Here is a 26,400-nt window from a genome sequence, read left to right as displayed (position 1 = left end):
TTTTTAACAAAAGTGATGTACAATCATAGATGTTGATGCAGGATTGCATCATACTTGGCAAAATCATGATATGTGTAGAAATCCTCATTGTAGAAAATATCTAGAACTGATTTGAATAGCACACCACAAATTCCTGATCTCCAGAAATCTATATAGGGGTACGTTTTCAGTATGAGCATATGTTGAAGAAACTGCTTCAAGAATAGTAATAGATTTGCTTTCCTTAATGCTGTGGCAGGAAGTTTTGAAACAGGAAACCACTCACAGTTTTTTAAAAAATAGGCTTATTTGTTCATTTATTTAGAGTGGTTAGATTCATCAAACATGGATCTTTAGCATGCACAGGGGCGGTTTGCTGCCGAGTCTCACATGGCTGGGATGAGAGTCAACACCTCCAAGTCCGAGGCCATGGTGCTCCATCGGAAAAAGGTGGTTTGCCATCTCCAGGTTGGAGGAAAGTCTTTACCCCAGGTGGAGGAGTTCAAGTATCTCTGGATTTTGTTCACAAGTGAGGTATGGATGGAGCGTGAGATTGAGAGGCAGATCGGTGCAGCGGCAGCAGTAATTTGGTCGATGTACCGGTCAATTGTGGTAAAGAAGGAGCTGTGCCGAAAGGCAAAGCTCTCGATTTACCAGTCAATCTACATTTCTATTCTCACCTATGGTCACAAGCTTTGGGTCATGACCGAAAGGACAAGATCTCGGATACAAGCGGCGGAAATGAGTTTCCTCCGAAGGGTGGCAGGGTGCACTCATATGGATAGAGTGAGGAGCTCTGACACTTGGGAGGAGCGTAAAGTAGAGCTGCTGCTCCTCCACATTGAGTGAAGTCAGCTGAGGTGGCTCGGGCATCTGTTTCAGATGCCTCCTGGATGCCTACCTAGGAAGGTGTTCCAGGCATGTCCCACCGGGAGGAGGCCTCAGGGAAGACCCAGGACACGCTGGATGGACTATGTCTCTTGCCTGGCCTGGAAACACCTCGGGATCCCCCCGGAGGAGCTGAAGGAAGTGTCTGGGGAGAGGGAAGTCTGGAGTTCTCTCCTAAGACTGCTGCCCCCGCGACCTAGAAAAGCGGCAGAAAATGAATGAATGAATGAGTTAATTAGTCAATAAGCTAACACATTTGTTCATTCTCTCTTAAGCATCAGCACAGTGAAGCTATTCAGGTTAAATCTATAAAAGAAATAGTTTAGACAAAGTGGCCTTTCGCAGATCTTCACCTCTGCTGCCCCTTTAATTATGATCTCAATGATGTGCGTCTGTGGTCTTTTATTGATGATAAGTCAAGCATTTCTTCCTGCTTGAAGCAACCGCTCCATAAGGATGTCTCTAATCCCAAATCCCACTGCAGACAGGTTTTCACTTGTCTTTTTTATTGAAAACCTAAAGGATCTAAGAATTAAATTAATTTCCATTTCTTTAGGGATTACATTTTTTTCGTCCTTTCTTTCATTTCACCTTCAAGAGAATGCTTTTTCAGCATTTGTTCTCCTGTCGGAATTAATTTACTCCCTGGCACGCAGGTGATTACGAACACAAAAGAAAATGCGAATGCTCACTGTACACATTCCTTTTTTTCTTCCCTATAATGAGGGGAAACTCTCAACACTGTCATGAGAATTGCCTCAGATGTTGTGAGGAGTTTACAGAAAAGGCTGCCAGTGGATATTAGTTTATGTAAGAAATATAAGTTTATAAATAGTTCAGATGCAAGTGCAAAAGGTACAGACTTTGGCTTTTATCTGTGCTGCCGATGCTGCTGGCTACTGCTGAGTGTTATGAAGAATAGGTCAGGGAATAGCTTCAGGCCTGTAATAAATGTGTCAACATCAACAGCACAAGCAGTTCTAGTAGAAGCTACTGAAATTCAGCATAATACCATCTAGTTGTTAAGTTATGAGAATGGTCAAGTGTTAAGTTGTGGTGGATGTATACAACTGCATTATTGTAATTTGGGTTATTAGTGAGTTTTGTGCAAAACTAGTTTGCTTCTTTAGTGAATGTAGTTTTAATTGAATATTATGCAAGAGTCTGCATTTGTATATTTTATGCAGAATACACTACCAGACAAAAGTCTTGTTGTCAATCTAGGTTGTTAGATCAACGAATAATAACGTGACTTCCAGTTGATCATTTGGAAAAGTGCCAGAAGTTTGATTTTTCTGATGAATAATCATGAACTATTCATCGCAAATACTGCAGAAGATCTGTTGGAACCCTTATAGACCCAATATTTTCTAGAAATCAGTCAAGTTTGGTAAAGGAAAAGTCATGGTTTGGGGTTACATTCAGTATTGGGGAATGTGAGAGATCTGTTGAGTGGATGGAAACATCAACAGCCTAAGGTATCAAGACATTTGTGCTGCCCATTACATTATAAACCACAGGATACTTGCTATACATCAGCCTCCACATCAAAGTTCCTGAAAGCAAAGATGGTCAAGGTGCTCTAGGATTGGCCAGACCAATCACCAGACATGAACATTATTGACCATCTCTGGGGTAATATAAAGGAGGAGGCATTGAAGATGAATCCAAAGAATATTGATGAACTCTGGGAGTCCTGCAAGAACGCTTTCTTTGTCATTCCAGATGACTTGATTAATAAGTCATTGCAGAGACGTATGGATGCAGTCCTCCAAGATCATGGGAGTCATACTCAATATTCATTATTTTTCCACTGCACCATGACTTTATATTCTATACTGTACATTGTTTTTTTTTTGTCTTAACAAAGTCAGACCTTACTGTCTTCATTAAATAACTAAAAATCAAGGTGTGATTTTATTTTATTTTGGTAAAATAATCATAATCTAGAGGCCTTTGCCTTTCACAAAAGCCACTTATGATACCAAAAGATCAACTAAGTTACTGTTTGTTGTTCCTAAAACTTCCAAAGGCGACAAGACTTTTGTCAGGTAGTGTATATGCAGTAATTTGAATCCATGTTTTCACAGATTTCACTGTTCAGATGGCACTGATACACTGGTTTCAATGGGTCCAGGGTTTTAACTGTAAAGGTTTGGTAAATAACCCTTCAAAAAAGTGGTAAGTGCATTTATAATATTTAGGACACTACTTGATTATTGATATGAATCGGGTTAACACAAGTATGTGTATTTAATATAACAATAAGAAATGTAATTATGTTTATACTGTAGCTGGAAACACTTTAATTGTAAATCGCAAAATGGTGTTTAGACTTGATATATAAGTTGTATACATTTCAAATTTCTGCCTGTAAACTGCAACAAAATGATTTTTAATGTTTATAAACAATTATTCTTGGGAAGTCATGTTTAACCAATGGGCATTTGCGCACTTGGGGCTGCTGCGAGTGCGAAAAAATGCAGATTTTGGAGTGTCTATTTTAGGCTTAAGTGCAAAAAGCGCATCGCGTTGGAATAAGCTAGTTAATTTATTCACGCCCATTACCGTTTGATTGACAGAGACATCATACAGCAAAAGTCAAAATTATTAGCCCCATGAATTATTAGACCCCCTGTTTATTTTTTTCCCCTAATTTCTGTTTAGCGGAGAGATTTTTTTCTAAACATAATAGTTTTAATAACTTTTTTTAAATAACTGATTTATTTTATCTTTGCCATGATAACAGTAAATAATATTTGACTAGATATTTTTCAAGACACTTCTATACAGCAGCTTAAAGTGACATTAAAGGCTTAACTAGGTAGGCAGGTTAGGGTAATTAGGCAAGTTATTGTATAACGATGGTTTGATTAAAAAAAAAATGCCCTTAAAATGGTGTTTAAAAAATTAACTGCTTTTATTCTAGCCGAAATAAAACAAATAAGACTTTCTCCAGAAGAAAAAAATATTATCAGACATACTGTGAAAATTTCCTTGCTCTGTTAAACATAATTTGGGAAATATTTAAAAAATAAAAACTAATTCAAAGGGGGGCTAATATATCTGACTTCAACTGTAACTAGACACAGATAGCAGCGGCAACATCTTTTGATGCGATCGACCATGGACCATGAAATCATATCATATCGTTTTTGCCTACTCTTCATTACGAGGAAGACAAGCAGGAATCCTTAATAAGTGTGTGTATTACGGAGGACTCCGATTCATAGAGCTTTGGATTGGAGAGGTGTTATATCCAAATCATTTTCAAGTTTGTAAAAGTTATACATTAAAAATACCCTTAAATATCAATTTTTAATGCTGCTTCAGTGAAGTATATTAAAATCCATTCATTTTCACTAGTTGTTTTAGCATTTTTTTCCTAAAGTGTGCTTTAAACACCTTAAAAAATAAGTAAAATATTTGTAAACTAGAAATATATGTACTGTATTTCATAATTTTTAAAAATGCGGGCAATTATAGTTGAATTTTATTTAAAAAATATTATATTAATCTTATTTTTTATTTCAACTATAGGGGTGCGGCTAGGTAGGGGGCCTACAAAACACTGTGCCCAGGGGCCTCTGGATTCTTACTCCGGGCCTGTTTCTCATCCATTGTCACTGATGATGTAAATGTATTATATCATACAAAGATAGATGAACCATGGATATAGGTATAGTTAATAGTTAACTATTAAACAAATAAACTGCATCATTGAGCCAAAGTTCCTAGATTTCCTGATAAAAGGAACCATTTAAGCCAGTTATTACAGAGCTGGGTGTGTACAAAACAAATATGATCTTCTGTCTTTATAACTGAACACCTGCAAAACAAAATGCAAACAACACCACTTTGTTTCTTTAAATATTGAAAAGTCAGCAGTATCAAATAGGGAAATCCCAAATCTGATCCCGAAGGGAATGCTGTAATAACAAAGTTGTAAGCAACAATCCCCCATCATTACAAAATGATGAACCCAATAAAAACTTTTAATTGCTGTTGTCTGACAATTTGTCTCAAAGTACCCATCTGAGATCCTCTAAAGCGGAGGTGGAGAACAAGCTGGAAGCTAATAAAGAAAAATCATTATAGCGAGTGTACAGTGACTCAGCGCAGAGCCAGGGAATTAGCAAACGATGCAATTGTGAATATACAAAGATTAAATCTATTCACCGTCCCTTTGGAAAAGATGTAGGGTGATAAATGTCCTTGTAGTGTGGGTGGAGTGTTTGCCTTAGCCGTGGCTTGTAGGTGGCTAAAGTGCAAGATTACGGGTCGTGGTTCTGATGTTCTCAGCTAGGATTAGTTGGTGTCTCATGTGGGACTGCAAACACGTTATAACACAAATCAACACTCTCAGTGAAATGCGTCCCTGGAGTGCAAACCCACCAGCTCTTAAGTGCTTAAACACAGCAAATAAGAGCTGAGGAAGCTAATTCATCAGTGGATTTTACTTTCTGCGGATTTTACTTTTCAGCTAGTCAGACTGGGGACCAGCTGGCTACCCAGCTTGGCCAGACTGAGATGTCCTAATAAGCACCCTAGAAATGACTTATATTCCCTGACATCCACCAACACTCTAGCAATGCCCTAGTAAACCATAGCAACTGCTTATTAATTGCGTAGCGGCCTTTTCAACAAGCTAGCAAACCACTACTGATGCCCTAATAACCACAAACACAATGTACCAAACACCCGAGCAAACATTAAAAACACTGGGAATGACCTAATGACCATATCCTTAAAATTCCATAACAATTACAGACGAATATTACCAGATATGCACTAGCAACATTTCTAAACATATTAGCCTATTCCAACCATAGTCCAACAATGCCTTAATATCAGAGCAATCTCTTGAAATGCCCTAGCAGCCTCTTAAAACACACTAAATCCATAGCAATGGACATTGACCACAATCACATACTGTAAAAAATGCCCTACCAAACACTACCGATGTGGGTGGGCAACAAGGGTCATTATCCTTAAGAGTTTAGCTCTATTTGAAATGAAACACAACAGCCTGTAAAGAAACACTCTAAAAATACCGCAAGAACCACCCCAAGACACATCTAACCCCCAAGCAAAGTCCTATATAAACACTTTAGAATAGTGCCCTCTAACAAAACATACAGCCTTCCAAGCTTTTAGTAATGTCCTAACAACTATCGATAACCCAATCACTCATTAGTAGGCTACTCATTCACTTGAATAAAATGTCAAACCACCAATAGTGCTAATATAATCGTGATCACCCCCCCAAAAAATAAAATAGTGCCCTTAAACAAAACATACACCCTTCCAAGCTTTTACCAATGGCCTAACAACTGTTAATAACCCAACCACTCATCAGTAGGCTACTCATTTACTTGAATAAACTGGCAAACCACTAATAGTGCCAAAATAATCTTGATCACCCTCAAATAACACTCGCAACCTTTCAAAGCATATTAAAATGTTACAACAATGTCTTGGTAAATCATAGCAACTGCCTATTAACTGCCTAGTGGCTTTTTAAACAAGCTAGCAAACCACTACCGATGTCCTATTAACCGCAAACACAATGTACCAAACATTAAAAACACTGGCAATGGCCTAATGACCATATCCTTGAAATTCCATAACAATTACAGACAAATATTACCAGATATGCACTAGCAACATTTCAAAACATATTAGCCTATTCCAACCATAGTCCAACAATGCCTTAATATCAGAGCAATCTCTAGAAATGCCCTAGCAGCCTCTAAAAACACACTAAATCCATAGCAATAAACATTGACCACAAGCACATTCTGTAAAAAATGCCCTACCAAACACTACCGATGTGGGTGGGCAACTTCAATCCTTAAGGGTCACTATCCTTCAGAGTTTACAGTAGCTATATTTGAAATCAAACACAACAGCCTGTGAAGAAACACTCCAAAAATACCACAACAACCACCCCAAGACACATCTAACCCCCAAGAAAGGTCCTATATAGACACTTAAGAATAGTGCCCTCAAACAAAACATACAGCCTTCCAAGCTTTTACTAATGTCCTAACAACTATCGATAACCCAATCACTCATCAGTAGACTATACTCAATTACTTGAATAAACTTGCAAACCACCAATAGTGCTAAAATAATCGTGACCACCCCCCAAAAAATAAAATAGTGCCCTTAAACAAAACATACACCCTTCCAAGCTTTTACCAATGTCCTAACAACTATTAATAACCCAACCACTCATCAGTAGACTATACTTAATTACTTGAATAAACTGGCAAACCACTAATAGTGCCAAGGAAATCGTGATCACCCTAAAAAAAACACTAGCAACCTTTCAAAGCATATTAGAATGTTACAACAATGCCCTAATAAATCATAGCAACCACCTATTAATTGCCTAGCGGCTTTTTGAACAAGCTAGCAAACCACTACCGATGTCCTATTAACCGCAAACACAATGTACCAAACACCCTAGCAAACATTAAAAACACTGGCAATGACCTAATGGTCATATCCTTGAAATTCCATAACAATTACAGACGAATATTACCAGATATGCACTAGCAACATTTCAAAACATATTAGCCTATTCCAACCATAGTCCAACAATGCCTTAATATCAGAGCAATCTCTAGAAATGCCCTAGCAGCCTCTAAAAACACACTAAATCCATAGCAATGGACATTGACCACAAGCACATTCTGTAAAAAATGCCCTACCAAACACTACCGATGTGGGTGGGCAACTTCAATTCTTAAGGGTCATTATCCTTCAGAGTTTACAGTAGCTATATTTAAAATCAAACACAACAGCCTGTGAAGAAACACTCCAAAAATACCACAACAACCACCCCAAGACACATCTAACCCCCAAGCAAGGTCCTATTTAGACACTTTAGAATAGTGCCCTCAAACAAAACATACAGCCTTCCAAGCTTTTACTAATGTCCTAACAACTATCGATAACCCAATCACTCATCAGTAGACTATACTCAATTACTTGAATAAACTTGCAAACCACCAATAGTGCTAAAATAATCTTGAACACCCCCCCAAAAAATAAAATAGTGCCCTTAAACAAAACATACACCCTTCCAAGCTTTTACCAATGTCCTAACAACTATTAATAACCCAACCACTCATCAGTAGACTATACTTAATTACTTGAATAAACTGGCAAACCACTAATAGTGCCAAGGAAATCGTGATCACCCTAAAAAAAACACTAGCAACCTTTCAAAGCATATTAGAATGTTACAACAATGCCCTAGTAAATCATAGCAACCACCTATTAATTGCCTAGCGGCTTTTTGAACAAGCTAGCAAACCACTACCGATGTCCTATTAACCACAAACACAATGTACCAAACACCCGAGCAAACATTAAAAACACTGGCAATGACCTAATGGTCATATCCTTGAAATTCCATAACAATTACAGACGAATGTTACCAGATATGCACTAGCAACATTTCAAAACATATTAGCCTATTCCAACCATAGTCCAACAATGCCTTAATATCAGAGCAATCTCTAGAAATGCCCTATAGCAGCCTCTAAAAACACACTAAATCCATAGCAATGGACATTGACCACAAGCACATACTGTAAAACACTACCAATGTGGGTGGGCAACTTCAATCCTTAAGGGTTACTATCCTTCAGAGTTTAGATCTATTTGAAATCAAACACAACAGCCTGTGAAGAAACACTCTAAAAATACCCCAACAACCACCCCAAGACACATCTAAGCCTTAAGCAAGGTCCTATAAAGACACTTTAGAATAGTGCCCTCAAACAAAACATACAGCCTTCCAAGCTTTTACCAATGTCCTAACAACTATCGATAACCCAATCACTCATCAGTAGGCTACTCATTCACTTGAATAAACTGGCAAACCACCAATAGTGCTAAAATAATCGTGATCACCCTCAAAAAAACACTAGCAACCTTTCAAAGCATATTAGAATGTTACAACAATGTACTAGTAAATCATAGCAAGCGCCTATTAATTGTCTAGCCACCTTTTGAGCAAGCTAGCAAACCACTACCGATGCTCTAATAACCACAAACACAATGTACCAAACACCCTAGCAAGCTTTCTAAACACTGGCAATGACCCAATATCCTTGAAATACCATAACAATTACAGATAATTGTTACCAGATATGCACTAGCAACATTTCAAAACATATTAGCCTATTCCAACAATGCCCTAATATCAGAGCAATCTCTAGATATACAGCAGTCTCTAAAAACACCATAAAACCTTAGCAATGTACACTGACTTCAAGCACATAAGAAACGCCCTACCAAACACTACCGATGTGGATGGGCAACTCCAATCCTTGAGGGTCACTATCATTCCGAATTTAGCTCTATTTGATATCAAACATAACTGCCTGTGAAGAAACACCTTAGAAAATACATTCAACAAACACATTCAGGATTCTGCCACTTCAGGCTTGTTAATTCTTGTTTTGGTGGCAGAGACCAAACACTATACCTGTCTTGTCTAGTATGTTGTGCTTGGCTTGAATTTTCTCGGGTCAAGAACTCATATTTCTATCTTCTGTCTTTGTCTTTATGTGAGAACCGTCTTGGCTGCGCTCAGGCCGGGCATACTCGGGATGTGCACTCTTGTCCTGGTGTGTGCTGTTTGTTCATGGCACAATGTTTCTTCTCAGCGCTCTAGTCTAGTTGGTTTCTCTTTGGGTTGGTGCTGGCATCGGAGCATGCGTGTTGCATCCTTCCAAGCTTCCAAACTAATTTCCTAACAAACTATCAATAACCCAACCACCCATTAGTAGGCTACTCATTTACTAGATTACATTTGCAAACCACTAATAGGGCCCTAATAATTGTAAACACCCCCAAAAAACACTAGCAAGCTTTCAATGTATAAGCAGATTCTAAGAATGCTTAAATAACTATGCAATCTCTAAACCTACTACCCACTAAACCCTTACTATAGCAGTGTGTGATGACTACAAAGATCTTACAATTTCCCTACCAAACACAACTTAAGGAATATCCGAACAACCTTGCGCTAACACTTACCAATATCTTATAAACACTATGTTGACCACCCAAAATACACTGCCATATCCCATGTTAACGAAGTTCAATATTATTACAACTATCAACAACTCAGGCTCATTCTGAAAATGTACTGCTCTATACATTTCTGGAGTGCACCAAATACATCCCAGGGCTATGTTTTTTGCAGTTTTTGTTTTTGTAAATCCACCACAGGGCGCTGTGTGCACATTTTGAGATCTCAAGTTTCTCTCGCAAGTTCCATTTGCATCTACTGTTCTCCCGTAAATCCACCAGAGGCCGCTGTTGACTGACTGACTGACTGACTGACTGATCAATCGACTGACCCACCCTCCTTCTTGCCTAAACCCAACCAATAGTGTTTTTAAAAGCAGTGACTGACCCCCCACCCACTTCCCTAAACACTGTTTAGTACTTTTTACCCCATTTTCAGATTCTACCACATTTTAACCCTGTTATTTACTTGTTTGTTTTATTTTTTGGCTTCTGTTTTTGCTTTCTGTAACCATTCTTCACTGGACTCGAAACCAGTCATCATGGTCAACTCCTCTCTGCGTCTCAAGTCCAACGACGTGCATGGTGAGCTACCTGTACAAACTGGTAACAGCTAGTAAGTCATCCCCACGGAGATAAGCGGGTTAGGTAAGCGCGAAAAGGAACGGTGTCGTACTGCCCCGTAGTGTTCTTTTTAAAAACGAAATGCAGCCATATGGACTTCTGGCTACATAATACGCGACCTCCAGAAATGTACATAGGGCTACATTTTCAGAATGAGCCTATGTTGACTGTCAACATCCTGGAACCACTAAAAACACACTGCCAATCTCCAAACATCAACAGCCAATTAATACCCTTGCACTTGTGACCACTTGAACAGACTAGCGAAGGCCCTAACAACCCTGACAACATAACCCATAGCAATGCATTGTAGCAGATAACAATACCTTAGAAATGCCCTTTCAACCCACTTTTAATGTGTTAGCAAACCACTAACACTACCAGTCATAAATGCTCAAGAAATGTCTTAGCATCCACTCCGATAATCCCATAAAATGTCTTAATAATAGAAGCTCACAAGAAACGGGTTAGTAGCCACTCTAAAACACATTACAAACATTTAACATTGCCAAATAATTATAAAAACTACACCCTAGCGACTTCTTTAAACACTATCAAACCCCAAGAATTATCCTATCATCCACCAACCCTCTTGAAACCCTTTAGTAAACACACCTGCAAACCCCTGGCAATGTAAGAACCGCCACCAACACCCTTCATAACCACAAACACCAGCTTCCAATACCTTAGAAATGCCCTAGGAAACACTGAATACACACCCACAGACAATTAGCACATAAAAAATCCATTTATGAATCTCAGCTCTTATTAACTTAGAACACATCAAGACTAGATGTAGACCAGCTTAAACCTGATAAGACCAGCAAATCAGCTTAGGGAAGGTTATCAACACAGAGTGGCTTCACTTGGTAACTCATAAGCTGCGAGTTGTTGTGTGTATGTTTTATAAAGGGCAAGCGCTGTGTGACTCATCCCAGAATTAGCCATTTCCACCCAACTTCAGAACAGGAAGTGACCCGTATCTGGTCACAGGAAATCAGCGGGAAATTTCTGGGTCGCCTGACCCTTTTATCAAGTTCTTCTTGACATTTCGAAGAATACGCTTTAGCGTTCATGTATACGCAACTTCGCAATACCCACATAAATGTCATTTGTAGTCCTCTTTTTGGGATAATAACAAAAAAACATTTGCACGTTTGCGTACGTGGTAAACCCGCATCACTTGTGCACATAGGAGGGGCCTGGGAGCTCCCTTTTTCTGTTACTATGGAAACGCAACCCCTTCCCACCAACCAGGACGTAGAACGGAGGTTCCAAACTGCAAGCTGTCATTGTGTGTGTGTGTGTGTGTGAGTGTGTGTGTGTGTGTGTGTGTGTGTTTGAGCAAATGTGTGCGTATGTATGTATGTGTGTTGTTACTATCCAAATATAATGCAAGGAGACTGGTGCGTGTAAAGCTGTCTGTTCTCATTTTTCTGCTGTCTCTCTTACTCCTGAGACACATGTGCACACACACACACACACAAACATGCGCAGCGGAACTCCTTTGGAAGCAGACGTTTCTGAGGTGTTCATCTGACTGACTGCTATTCTTAGAGTCTCTCTACTCACAGAGGCCCTGGCAGAGAGAAATACACACAGATGAAAAGAAAAAATGTGTTCGCATATGTGTGTGTGAGTGCGTGTAGGTGTTAAAAATGCAGGGCCGCTGCCACCGGTAGGTAACAGCGCTCAAAGAGAGCCTGTCTGGGTGTACGGGAGAAATTGAGAGAGGGAGCAGGTGAGAGGTAGATCAATAAAAAGCTAATCTGTGAAAACAGGATGGTGTAGAAGCAGGGGATCTCTCTCTGACTTTCTCTTTTTTTTTGCGTCTTTCCCCACCCCCTTGCTTATCTGTCCATTTTTAGCTCCTGCTGCGTCTTAGACTGGCACAGTGACATGAGCATTAGCTGAGTCTTACTCTCTCCCGTACGAAAGAGCAAAGTGCTGTAACATCCCCGACAAAGGTCTTGAGATTGCAGCATTTCATTTGTCTAGCCAAGCACGCTAAATATGACAAATGTGATAGAGAAAAATTCATATGGTGATGGAAACCATGGGCCCTCATAAACATCTGTTCTGCAGAATATCCAATTGTCGCCTAATCTAAAATGTCATTTATCAGACGTTCTCTTTTGAAGATATATAGTTGTGTAGTTAATGCATCCTAATTTAGCAATGACACAATGAGCGCAGTGCTCATGTTGACACTTTTGTTTGACCAAAAACACATGCTAAATGTTTTACCAAGTTGTGCTTAAATTTACTATTGAACTTTCATTTTATAAACCTTCATCTCCTCAGTTCCCACATGAAAGTCTGAAGACTCATTATGTAGGCTTATCCTGAAAATGTACCCCTATATGTATTTCTGGAGATCACTAATTATGTAGCTAGAAGTACGTATGGCTGCATTTCATCTTTAAAATGAACTTTACGGGACTGTTACCAGTTTGTTAAGTAGCTCGTTGTGTATGTCGGTGGACTTGAGATGCAGAGAGAAGTTGACCACTGCGATGGGGTTCGAGTCTGTGAAAGAACGGTTCCTGAAAGCGAGTAAGACAAAAACAGATGCCAGCAAGTAAATAACAGGGTGGGAATGTAGTAATAATCAGATGAGGGCTTTCCTTTTATTAGCCAACCCAAGCTCATTCTGAAAACGTAGACCCGTGGATGTTTCTGGAGACCAAGAAATATGGCCCGGGAGGTACGTATTTATGCAGTTTTTGCGAATCCATGAGAGGCCTATGTGTGTGCTTTTTTCGTATCTAAAATTTCTTGCAGGAGTGCCGTTCACACCCACGCTGTTGTTGCACAAGCTAACCAGAGGCCGCTGTCGAACGACCGTCTGACTGACTGAATTTCTGAATGATTGACGCCACATTCACACGGGGCTTCAGCGTCAACGCTTGACTGGAGGCATGTCTGAAGTTGAGACTGTAGGGATGGTCATAGAAGCGTCAGCCATTGAAATTCAGTCAGCAATAGGCCACTGTCTAGCTGGTGTATTTGCATAAAGCGATCTGATTGGCTGACACTTCGGCAACGCTTGACGTCACCCATTCACAGTGTTCTGCAGAATAGCCAATTGTCACCTAATCTAAAATGTCATTTATCAGACGTTCTCTTTTGAAGATATATAGTTGTGTAGTTAATGCATTCTTAATTTAGCAATGACACAATGAGCACAGTTCTCATGTTGACACTTTTGTTTTAACCAAAAACACATGCTAAATGTTTTACCAAGTTGTGTTTAAATTGACTTACTTTTATTGAACTTTCATTTTATAAACCTTCATCTCCTCAGTTCCCACATGAAAGTCTGAAGACTCATTCTGTAGGCTTATCCTGAAAATGTACCCCTATATGTATTTCTGGAGATCACTAATTATGTAGCTAGAAGTACGTATAGCTGCATTTCATCTTTAAAATGAACTCTACGGGACTGTTACCAGTTTGTTAAGTAGCTCGTTGTGTATGTCGGTGGACTTGAGATGCAGAGAGAAGTTGACCACTGCGATGGGGTTCGAGTCTGTGAAAGAACGGTTCCTGAAAGCGAGTAAGACAAAAACAGATGCCAGCAAGTAAATAACAGGGTGGGAATGTAGTAATAATCAGATGAGGGCTTTCCTTTTATTAGCCAACCCAAGCTCATTCTGAAAACGTAGACCCGTGGATGTTTCTGGAGACCAAGAAATATGGCCCGGGAGGTACGTATTTATGCAGTTTTTGCGAATCCATCAGAGGCCGATGTGTGTGCTTTTTTCGTATCTAAAATTTCTTGCAGGAGTGCCGTTCACACCCACGCTGTTGTTGCACAAGCTAACCAGAGGCCGCTGTCGAACGACCGTCTGACTGACTGAATGTCTGAATGATTGACGCCACATTCACACGGGGCTTCAGCGTCAACGCTTGACTGGAGGCGTGTCTGAAGTTGGGACTGTAGGGATGGTCATAGAAGCGTCAGCCATTGAAATTCAGTCAGCAATAGGCCACTGTCTAGCTGATGTATTTGCATAAAGCGATCTGATTGGCTGACACTTTGGCAACGCTTGACGTCACCCATTCACAGTGTTCTGCAGAATAGCCAATTGTCACCTAATCTAAAATGTCATTTATCAGACGTTCTCTTTTGAAGATATATAGTTGTGTAGGTAATGCATTCTTAATTTAGCAATGACACAATGAGCACAGTGCTCATGTTGACACTTTTGTTTTGACCAAAAAGACATGCTAAATACGAATTATGTAGCCGGTATACGTACGGCTGCATTTCATTTTTTAAGCGAACGCTACAGGGTGGTATGATGCTGTTCCTTTTCGCCAAAGAGCTTAGAATGACCAAGAGGCGACACTCAATAGAACGTTCCATTGCAACAGCAGCGCCCAGCAACAGCCCCGGATTCCCCCATTTTGGAGTGAAAGTGATCGGCTGTCCATTGGATCTCATTACTGTCGCAATGGCAAGCAGCTGCTTTGTTTTTTATTTATTTATTCAAAAAGCGCCTTAAAGTTGAGATACAACCTGAAAGACGACAATGCAATGCTTATTATCATGAACATCAGCACTTTTAATGGTTTATTTTACAGACTTATAATATGCATGTTGTTCTATTGGAGTTTTCATTCCAAAATGGCCGCCTCTAGTGGCTGTTTCCCAAATTACACCAGAGTGTCGCCTCTTGGTGATTCTAAGCTCTTTGTTTTCGCGCTTACCAGCTGACTGCTTACCTCCATGTGGAGGGCTTGCCCGGCGTAACCAGTTTGTCCAGTTAGCCTGTCGTGTACGTCAGTGGACTTAAGACGCAGAGGGGAGCTGACCATGACGACCGGGTTCGAGTTCGGGGACGAGCGGTTCTAGAAATCAAAAAACAAAAACAGATTCCTAAAAATAAAGTGAACAAGATCATATCAGGGTCAGAATGTGGTAAAATCTGAATATGTGGTAAAAATCAGATGGGCTTTTCTTTTTCTGGATGAGTTTTGTAAATTGTTGGTTGGGTTTGTGGTGCTTGATATTGCTGTTGGCCGGCCTATGTTCATTCAGAGTTCCTATTGCATGCAAATGCAACCATGGGGGAACTGATGATCTGAGGGGGAATTAGTTCTTGGGGAACTGACACTAGTGGCAAAATTTCAACTGTTCTCTATAGGCGCATTGATCTCTGTAAACCACAGGTGTGTGAATATAGCTGTCTATATAGCTGTTGTGTAGATAGTGTCCATAGCTTTTACCTGATCCCAGACCAATTTTATAAATTCAAAGATGATTTAAGGCAGGGATGTCAAACTCGATTCCTGGAGGGCTGCAGCCCTGCAGTTTAGCTCCAACCCTATTTAAACACACCTGATCAAACTAATTGAGTCCTTCAGGCTTGTTTGAAACCAACAGGTAAGTTTGTTGGAGCAGGGTTGGAACTAAACTGTGCAGGGCTGCGGCCCTCCAGGAATTGAGTTTGACATCTCTTATTTAAGGAGACCTTTAATGTGCATTTGACATTTTTATAATCAAAAGAAACATATGCAGTGCACATAATTTCAAATTCATCTAAATGTTGCTCTCTGCAGTGTTTTTGTTATCATTATATTGCTAATTCTGATCCTAAAGGACATAATAATAATAATAATAATTTTTACCTGTCAATATTTTGGCCACTGATTGGGTTTTAAATAACAGGTTTTATTTAGAACTTTTATGACTTTTCACTTTTGTTTAGGATCTCAATTAATGTTCTTGTGTGATTTTTGTTGTAATATTTGCCATGTCTGATGTGATAGCTTCATCGCACAGAAACCAAAATAATTACTGTTATAAGTCAGAAGATCATGATTTGTGGCCCCCCTATAGAGACAGTGTCCCCCACCCTGACAGAACTGGACTTATGAAGTGTTAAATGTGTCAAAACTTTTGCCCTCAATTAATATTCTTGTTAAGTCTGACGTCACACGTCACAGTTTCATCAGGATTCATCAGACTATATGTGGAGGCTCAACAAATAATACTAATAAGTGCTCAGTACACTAATACATATAATATCATGATTGTAATGTTTATGTCCATGCCTAATCTCAGACACTCAGACAGTTATTCATTTTAACTATATATATATATATATATATATATATATATATATATATATATATATATATATATATATATRTRTATATATATATATATATATATATATATATAAAAATGTAAATTAAACAGTACTGTCAGTGGTTCATCCTTATTGCACTATACAAAATTATTTTTGTGTGTGAAATGAATCTGTGTGAGACGTGGACAGATGATCAATAAAATGTCCAAACACACTAATGCCTCGAGCAAACACTCCATTGTAAAAATAATGCAATGCTCTGAACTAAATAAATCAATCCCAACAAGTTCAGAACAGTATATAGATTATGTTAAATTAGTCGGGTGGAAGTAAACTGACTGGGTGGGCTTCTGTAATGGTGAATGGCAGCACTGATGAACAAATCAGCAATACCTGATACATGTTGGGTTAGTTACTTCAAAAAAGGAACTAATTACTTACTAATTTCACCATTAAAATTGTATTGGTGACACTTTACCTGAAGGGATGTTTATAAGACGGTCATTAAACCTTTATAATCATGACATAAATGTGAATGAGATTTGATCTTTGCTTATAACATCTATCACTAAGCGTCATTAGCTCAGTTTATTTATTTATTTATGTATTTATTTATTTTTCATTTTTAAACAGGAAAATATTAAAAGATAATCAGGCCTGACTCAGCATGAATGCTGTTTTTTAAGCAGATTCCTGCTCTGCAGAACATAAAAACAGACAGACATCTCATCCATAAACACAGTACAAACAATCACCAAACATATAAAATAGAGAAAACCAGGCTACTATCTTAGTGGCTACAGCGATAGTTGACCATCAGTTGACGAGCATGGGATTATTTAAAAAGTCTCAGTGTTGGTATTGTTTTGAGATGTTGTGGGATCTCATTTCAGGCTTTTGTGTAAACATAAAAGAAAGATCTCTGTCCATAACAGTTTTTAAAAGCCGGTAAAGGCAAACATCTATTTGTTACAGATCTGGTGGAATGATCAGTTCTTGTGTTGAGTTTTGGTACCAAAGCACAAAGGGCTGCTGAGGTAGCGCTATTTAAAATTTAATAGTACAGTTTAATACCCGTGTTCATAATGTAGTTTTGAAATGTTAAAGCTTTAGAAAGTGATAAAGCAAAACAGTGATGTGTCCATCCAGAAAGTCTGTTGTGGATCTTATAGGCCCTATTGTACAGTCTAGCTATTGGCTCCAAGATATCGTTTGTTGTGAGAGACCAAACAGGCAAACAGTAAGACAAGGTAGACAAGATTATGGTATGCAGATAAGTTTCTAAAAGAGAAAAAGACAAATTTGTCCTAATTTTGCCATTAACAAATAGCTTTGACATTTTAGTTATGACATTTTAAATGCAAAGATGTCTTTTGTTTATGACAACTTGACATAAACAAACCACAATCCACAAACCTTCATCTTTTTCATGACAACTTGACAATTCCAAGACATAACTTGTCATAAATCTGTCATAAACATGACTGCCATGAAGCCATTATTATGTATTATTATGTAACTGTACACATATATATATATATATATATATAAATATATATATATATATATATATATATATATATATATATATATATATATATATATATATTTAAAGTCAGAATTATTAGCCTTTTTAAAAATATTTCCCAAACAATGTTTAACAGAGCAAGGAAATTTCCACAGTATGTCTGATAATATTTTTCTTCCTGAGAACGTCTTGTGTGTTTTATTTCGGCTGGAATAAAATCAGTTTTTGATTTTTAAAACCATTTTAGGGACAAAATTATTAGCCCCTTTAAGGTATACATTTTCTTGATAGTCTACAGAACAAACCGTCGTTATACAATAACTTGCCTAATTACCCTAACCTGCCTAGTTAATTAATATCCTAATAAATAATATAATATAATATTGAAAATTTTTCTAAAATATTATTTATTGTCATCATGAAAAAGATAAAATAAACCAGTTATAAGAAATGAGTTAAAAAAAACTATTATGTTTAGAAATGTGTTAAAGATATCTCTCTGTTAAACAGAAATTGGGGGGAAAAAACATTGGGGCTATCAATTCTGACTTCAACTGTATTTAATGTTTAAATGTTTATAAAAAGTGTTTAAAAGAAAAACCACTAATGCAATTCACTTGTGTTCAGTAAATAAATTTCACAATGTTGACAAGAGTTTTCACAGGGATGAGCTCCGAGACGGTTACCAGCCATCAACGCCCTGCTGTGCGATCAAAAAAGCAGGCCAAACAAGCAGGATGCCCCAAAAATATGAAACCGTTTCTGAGCAGCAGACTAAAATAACTTCCAACTGCCCTGAAGGTTTGGGTGATAGCTAATGAAGGATGTCTAATGCCATAAATTGCAGGAGTGCATCACTTACGAGTCTCTCAAAAGCCTGATTCAATGTCAGCCTTTAATTATCACATTTATGAGATTCATGGATCCTTCAGAGGTGTTAACGGATATGTATTGTGATCGTTCTGACAGCTAGCGTTCTGTTGAGTGCCAGCTCGGCTTATCTGAAATGTATTTACTGAGCATAAACAGCTTCTTCACAACAAATCCGAGGAGCCGCCAGATGGATATAAAGTTACAGATCATACTCCGTAGTCATGTTTAATCAAGTGCTCATAAATAACACAGAGCTTGCTCCCCTGCCACACATCCCACACACCGTTCAGTGTTTTAACGTGTCTAGCTTGCGCTTTGGTGTCACGGTTTGATTGAATGATGTCTTTTTGATGCCTACTGATCACAAGCTACTAAAACAAGAAGATTCTGGGTTATTTGTCTGCTTCAGGGGATTGGGATGTTTTGGGAAATTTTTAAGGATGCTGTTTAGATAGCCGAACAAAAGGCGTTTCTATGATTTTGTGATTTAAATTGCAAAGATGTCCACGCTTTTATTACGTCACGGTTAGACTACTGCAATTCACTTTACTGTTGGATTTAAAAATCACAAATTTGCGCTAACACTTTACAATAACAGTACATGAATAGTGATGTATTAATATGTAAACTAAACATTAGTTTATTATGAATTAATGATGAGTTAAGGTATGCACTAATCATTAACTTTAACTACAACATGAGTCACATGAGTTCATGTGAAAATAACGACTACCTTAATTACCTGTTATTACATGTTGTTAATTAATGTATTCAACCCAGGCTCATTCCGAAAACGTAGTCCAGCGGACGTTTCTGGACACCGCAAAATATGTCCTAGGAGGTACGTATTTGTGCAGTTTTTGTTTTCGCGAATCCGCGAGAGGCTGCTGTGTGCGTTTTTTCCAACCAGGGCTAATTGTGGAAACGTAGCCCCGCGGACGTTTCTGCGGACCGCGATTTACGTCCCAGGAGGTACGTATTCGAGCATTTTTTTGTTTTCGCGGATCTGCGAGAGGCCGCTGTGCGCTCCCGCGCCGTTCTCGCACGAAAAGCCGCCGGATCGAGAAAACGCGGATCGACCGCGTTTTCGGATCCCGCCGCGTTCTTGCCCTCATTTTTCGGATTTCGTTTTTCGTCTCACCTGATTTCCGGAACCTGCTGTTCCCCGGACTCGATCCCGGTCGTTGTCCACCGTGGCCGGCTCCTCCTCCTGGTCCGGGGCCTCCGCTCCGCCGACGCAACGCTGTGAGCTAGGCGGACGAACTGATTGCGTCGGGAAAGCCCTCCACTCGGAGGCGAGCCGTCGGCCGGCGAGCGCGAAGAGGAGGGGCGGAGCGGCGCCGCACCACCCCGCGGCGTTCGCTCGGAAAAAACCAAACGCGGCCTTTACGTACCTCCGGCCACGTAAATCGCGGTCTCCAGAAACGTCCGCGGGGCAACGTTTCCAGAATGAGCTTGGGTTGGTTTTTTTGTATCTCGAGTGCCGTTCGCGCCCGCGCTGTTCTCGCGTCAACCCACCAGAGGCCGCTGTCTGATTGAGCGAATGATTGACTGCGCGACCGGCCAATAGGCTGACCCACCCTCCTCCTTCCCTGAACCCAACCAGTTTTACCGATTGACCCGCCCGCCCGATTACTTCCCTAAACCTGAGCAACAATTTAGAAAAGCCATCTAGAAAAAGAAAAGCCCTCGTCTGTTTTTTTTTTTTTTACCACGTTTTCGAATTTCACCACGTTCTCACCCTGTTATGAACTAGTTCGCTTTATTTTTTGGATTCTGTTTTTGTCTTACCTGGTTTCTGGAATCGCTCTTCCCCGGACTTGAACCCGGACGCCTTTGTCAACTCCTCCTCTCTGCATCTGAAGTCTGCCGACGCACACGATGAGCTGACCGTACAAACTGACTGCAGCGGGAAAGCCCTCCACACGGAGGTAAGCGGTCAGCCGGCAAGAGCGAAAGGGAACGGCGTCACACTGCCCCGTAGCGTTCGCTTAAAAAAATTAAATGCAGCCATACGTACCTCCCGGAACGTATTTTGTGGTCTACAGAAACGTCCGCTGGAATACGTTTTCAGAATGAGCCTGGGTTGAATGTATTGATTAACATTTAAATTTACGCTAAATGTAACTAATATGAACTCATGACCTATTAATGTATAGTTATCCTTATCTACTCATGAACTCCTGTTCATGTTGATGTTGACAGAACACTTTTCCATTGTTATTCAGTGTAAACTAAATAGTTGGACGTGCACAAGGAGTTCATGAGTAGTTAAGAATGGGTTAATGATGATGTGCCCCACCAAGTAAAGTCATAACATAATTATACATTAACATATCATGAGTTCAAGGTTAAATTAAGCATAAACTAATGCGGTAATTAATACATTAATTAACAAACAATCATGTACTAACAAGTAAGTAAGGTAGCCGTCATTCACACATGAACTCATGTGAATCATGTTGTAGTTAAAGTTGATTCATGATTAGTGCCAGGCACGTGCATACATAGACCTCAACCTGTGCAGTGCACATGCCCTTTTTAGTCTTGGATAGAAAGTGCAGGGGCGCCTCCAAGGGGTGGCCAGGGGTGGCCACGGCCACCCCTCGGTAAACTCTGGCCACCCCTTTGGCCACCCCAATATAATTTTGCGGTTGACATTATTGATTTAAATGAACTCATAAATTCCCAATATTTAGATAAATAAATAAATAAAATGCAGTCACTAAATTATTGTTGGTGTTACTGACGTAGCTCCCCCCCTCTGGTTCAATGTTGGTGAAAGCAAACTGACGCATGCGCGCGGAAAACCATTCCCGCGCGCCTCACGCACTCCTGTGTGAATCCCGGTTGGTTGTTTGCATGCACGCCGACATAATAGGCACCGCTCATGCGCCGTGAAACCAGAGTAACAGCCTTTTGTGCAGAAGTGTCGGCACGCAGCGAGTTTTGAAAGTCGTTTAAAGTTTATATAATATGATGATGATGTTACTTTCACTAAGCATGCCTTTAAAGCAGAAAGGAGGGATAATGAGTCAGGGAGGTAAGACTTCATAACATGATTTCTCAGCCATGATCTGGTCTAAGACCACAGATCATTCTATAATACATTTTTAATATTCTTTAGAATTGTCATAATTAATTTTCATGCAAAAGGTTTCTTAAGTGATCTTGGCATATCACTCCAGTTGTTGTTTTCCAGTAATATTTAGGACTGATTTCTGTTATTTATTTAGAATAATAATTGTATATTAATATTAATTGTATTTATTTAGAATAAATCTAAATAAATTGTTATATTTATTGAATAACAAATCTAACAATTCAAGGGAGGTGGGGGGTGTATAGGGTGGTTCGCCCAGGGTGTCATTTAAACTAGAACCACCACTACCCTCCCCGATCGTCGTTGACAGCACGCACACACCTTCAATAGACAGCAATGGCTATTTAATATTTACCTTAAGCTACAGTATATCAATAGAAGAAGCTGCATTAATAAAATGGTTCAAAAAGCAATATGGATAAATAATATTATTAGGTATAGTGAGTGTGTATAGTAATCCCTTATGTTCAGTTTGTTCATTTGTTTGTGTTATTAATAAACTCATTATTCTTTCATTCATTTTCTTATCGGCTTAGTCCCTTTATTAATCCAGGGTCACCACAGCAGAATGAACCGCCAACTTATCTAGCACATTTTTACACAGCGGATGCACTTCCAGCTGCAACCCATCTCTGGGAATAATAAACTCATTAATCTTCATTAATTTTAGACATGGCATATCTCGTATGATGTACAATAAAGGCACGTAAAAAAAGAAGTTATTTATACAGTATATGAAAAGTGTTTTTAAACTAAACATAGATTTTTATTTGGTTTGCACATGTACTTGCTGAATTATTTCAAAGAATAAATTGCAATATTTCAAGTAGAATTAATTAAATTAATAAAAACTACATTATTTCATTTACCAGAAACAAAAGTATATCATTACACTGAATTCATTATTTTTTTTGTGTGCCACCCCAAGATTTGGTGCGGCCTCTTCTGGCCACCCCTAAGAAAATTTTCTGGGGGCGCCACTGAGAAAGTGCCCCTCCAAAATGATCAAAAGTGCCCCCGCGACGCGGCACACCCTCGGTCCCGCCCTTCAGTAGGCGCGCGACAACACAGCTGATCAGAACGCGCGCGACAACACAGCTGATCAGAACGCGCGCGATAATACCGCTCTTCAGTTTGCGCGCAACAACAAACAAACGCCAACCCCCGCTATTAAAAAAAAATAATCCTGCACATGCCCTTTGGACGGTCTCTGCACGGGCCTGATTAGTTCATACCCTAACTCTTCATTAACTCATAATGATTAGTTTACATATTAATACATCATTGTTTATGTACTGTTAATGTAAAGTGTTACCAGATTTTCTAGGTCTGAAATGCTGCTGCTAGATTTATTTGTGATAGTAGGAAACTTGACTATATTACCCCTCTTCTAAGGGGCCTCTCCATTGACTGCCCATCTAATTCAGAGCTGATTTTAAAGTGCTTTTACTGGTATTTAAATCCCTTCACTATCTAACCCTATACCTACCTCTCAAAGTTATTGCATTTTTACACTCTCATAAGATCTCTTAGATCAAGTGATCAAAATTTTCTTTTAATTTCTCAGTCCAGACTGAATCGTAGAGGGGACAGAGCTTTCTCCGAGCGGGTCCTCGGTTATGGATTAGAATGGCTCTATCACTATTGATTTTTAAATCACTCCTAACGTACCTATGTAGCTTGGCTTTTTAATATTTTAATAGTCCTTTCTGCTTATTTTTTTATTTATTCTGTTGTTTCTCTTGGCTTATTTTTATGTTTTTATATTCAATTATACTCTTTTTATTTTTCCAAGTGATGAGTCGTGGCTGGAAGTGCATCCGCTGTGTAAAACATGTGCTGGATAAGTTGCCGGTTCATTCTGCTGTGGCGACCCCAGATAATAAAGGGACTAAGCCGAAAAGAAAGTGAATGATGATAGTCTTTTTATTTTACTGTGACTTATGTACAGCATTTTGGTCAGTCTTGTGGCTGTTTTTAAATGAGCTCTATAAATTAATGAACTTGAACTTGAAAGAAACCGTGTTCAGATGAGATTTGGAACATCACAGATCATTTAAATATAAATAATGTTTAAAAGATTTATATGACCTTGAGCGTTTTTTAAGACAAATCGGTAGACCTGTAAACACACTCGTTTTTTTATGGGTCAGAAATGATAGATAGATAGATAGATGGATATATAGATATATAGATATTCATATGTTGGCCGAGAAAGCTCAAGTTAAGAAAACACATGCAAACTCATACAGAAATCTAATATATACAGTTGAAGTCAGAATTATTAGCCCCCCTTTGATTATTATTATTTTTTATATTTCCCAAATGATGTTTAACAGAGCAAGGAAATTTTCACAGTATGTCTGATAATATTTTTTCTTTTGGAGAAAGTCTTATTTGTTTTATTTCTACTAGAATAAAAGCAGTTTTAAAATTTTTAAACACCATTTTAAGGACAAAATAATTAGCTCCTTTATTAGGCTATTTTTTTTTTTTTTTGATATAGTCTACAGAACAAACCATCGATATACAATAACTCGCCTATTTACCCTAACCTGCCCAGTTAACCTAATTAACCTAGTTAAGCCTTTAAATGTCACTTTAAGCTGTATAGAAGTGTCTTGAAAAATATCTAGTAAAATCTTATTTACTGTCATCATGGCAAAGATAAAATAAATGAGTTATTAAAACTATTATGTTTAGAAATGTGTTGAAAAAAACATCTTCTCTCCGTTAAACAGAAATTAGAGTAAAAAATAAGCAGGGGGGGCTAATAATTCTGACTTCAACTGTATATATACGTGCACATGCAAATTCCCACTACACATTTATATACAGAAATAGAGGCCGCCTAGGGCTGTGACAATAACCACATAACCGCATCACCACAGTAATAAATTACTGACGACTGTGTTGAGGGGTTGGGTGTATGGGAGTGAGGTTAAACACTTAAGCATGTGATTTGTTGCTTTACCTCCATGAGGTTTAAAATGAACACAAAATTCTTATCTCAGATCCCCAAAAACACCAGAGCACCCGCTTCAAATGTTATCACTCGATTGAATGGGCATTATCAGTGGTTATCAGTTAATAGATATGGGCCAGAAGCGGCCTTCTGCGTCTACTGGTAGGCTCAGAAGGTTATTATCATTCATCAACATTGTTAATCAGCTATACTTAGGGGCGGATTTACCCAACACGTGAGGTATGCAACAGCTTAGGGCCCCCAAAAAATAGGGGGCCCCAACCAATGCCAAGAAGCCTATATTAATCATCCTAAAGCTATTCTAACATTATTCTATCATATGTTGAAAAATCTGTCTATAACCATTACGATTTTGACGTTATTCTTTAATAAACAAGGGGGTATGGAACGTTTCTTCCACACTGCACATGCAAATATTAAATCTAATCACAAGTAAGGCTAATTTACTACATAGTTCGAGAGCTTGCTTTTTATTTGTGAATACATTGTATTTAATTTTAAATTAAGAAGGTTCCACTTAAAATATATTTTAACCTACAGTTTATTTACATAAAAACCCTGAATCTAGAGAGAAAACAAATATCTCTAGAGAAAGACAGTGTTTTGAGTTTCAATGCTGGAATTGCTTAGTGCCCCCAAATTACTAAGTCCCCCCCTGGCTATACTAATAGAGAAGACTCCAGATCCAGATCTGTAACTGTGATTAGATTATTGTGACAGTTGGGTTTAGGGTTGGGGTAGGGGGTAGAGGTTAATTAAATACAATTAATGGGAAATTGAATAAACAATATAAATAACTCTTGTTAAATTTTGGCCGTATGTGATCTATAGCTGATTAACCATGTGGATGGATGATAATAGGCGCAGAAGGCCCCCATTGACCCATATCTATCAGCTGATAACCAGTGATAATGCCCATTCAATCGAGTGATAACATTCGTATTGGGGGCCACAGACCTTTTACCACTCACTTTTTGGGTTTTGGGTTCCCCCAACATTGTGGTCTTACCTATCTGCCGTGGGATTCTACTTGCATGTGTTGTGAGAATTTCCTTGTGTAGGCTATGTGTGTTGTCAAGTTGATGAAGATGTTTTATCAGTTTGTTAGTGTTTTGCTTTACTTTTTTGTTTTCTTGCAGTACGTTTGAACTTCCTTTGGCCATTTTCAACACTGATTATAATTTAGCAAATATATCTTGAGCTCAAATCATCGGTAATGCTTAATTTTGATGGTCCATTTGAGTATTAGTAGACTGCTTAATAT

At 38.7% G+C, this 26,400-nt stretch overlaps 2 protein-coding genes across 2 annotated transcripts in view; one reads left to right on the top strand and one right to left on the bottom strand.

The window, feature by feature from the left end:
• The window catches only part of dsg2.2 (desmoglein 2, tandem duplicate 2), a 713,230-nt gene that overhangs the window by 352,347 nt on the left and 334,483 nt on the right, over positions 1–26,400 (bottom strand). The window lies entirely within an intron of this gene.
• usp24 (ubiquitin specific peptidase 24) overlaps positions 1–26,400 on the top strand; it is a 746,345-nt gene that overhangs the window by 558,001 nt on the left and 161,944 nt on the right. The gene's annotated exons all lie outside the window — the stretch shown is intronic.

The sequence above is a fragment of the Danio rerio genome, chromosome 20 (genome assembly GCF_049306965.1).
Source record: "Danio rerio strain Tuebingen ecotype United States chromosome 20, GRCz12tu, whole genome shotgun sequence".
NCBI lineage: Eukaryota > Metazoa > Chordata > Actinopteri > Cypriniformes > Danionidae > Danio > Danio rerio.
Note: the sequence above shows the minus strand (reverse complement) of the source record. Positions and strands in the feature narration are given on the sequence as shown.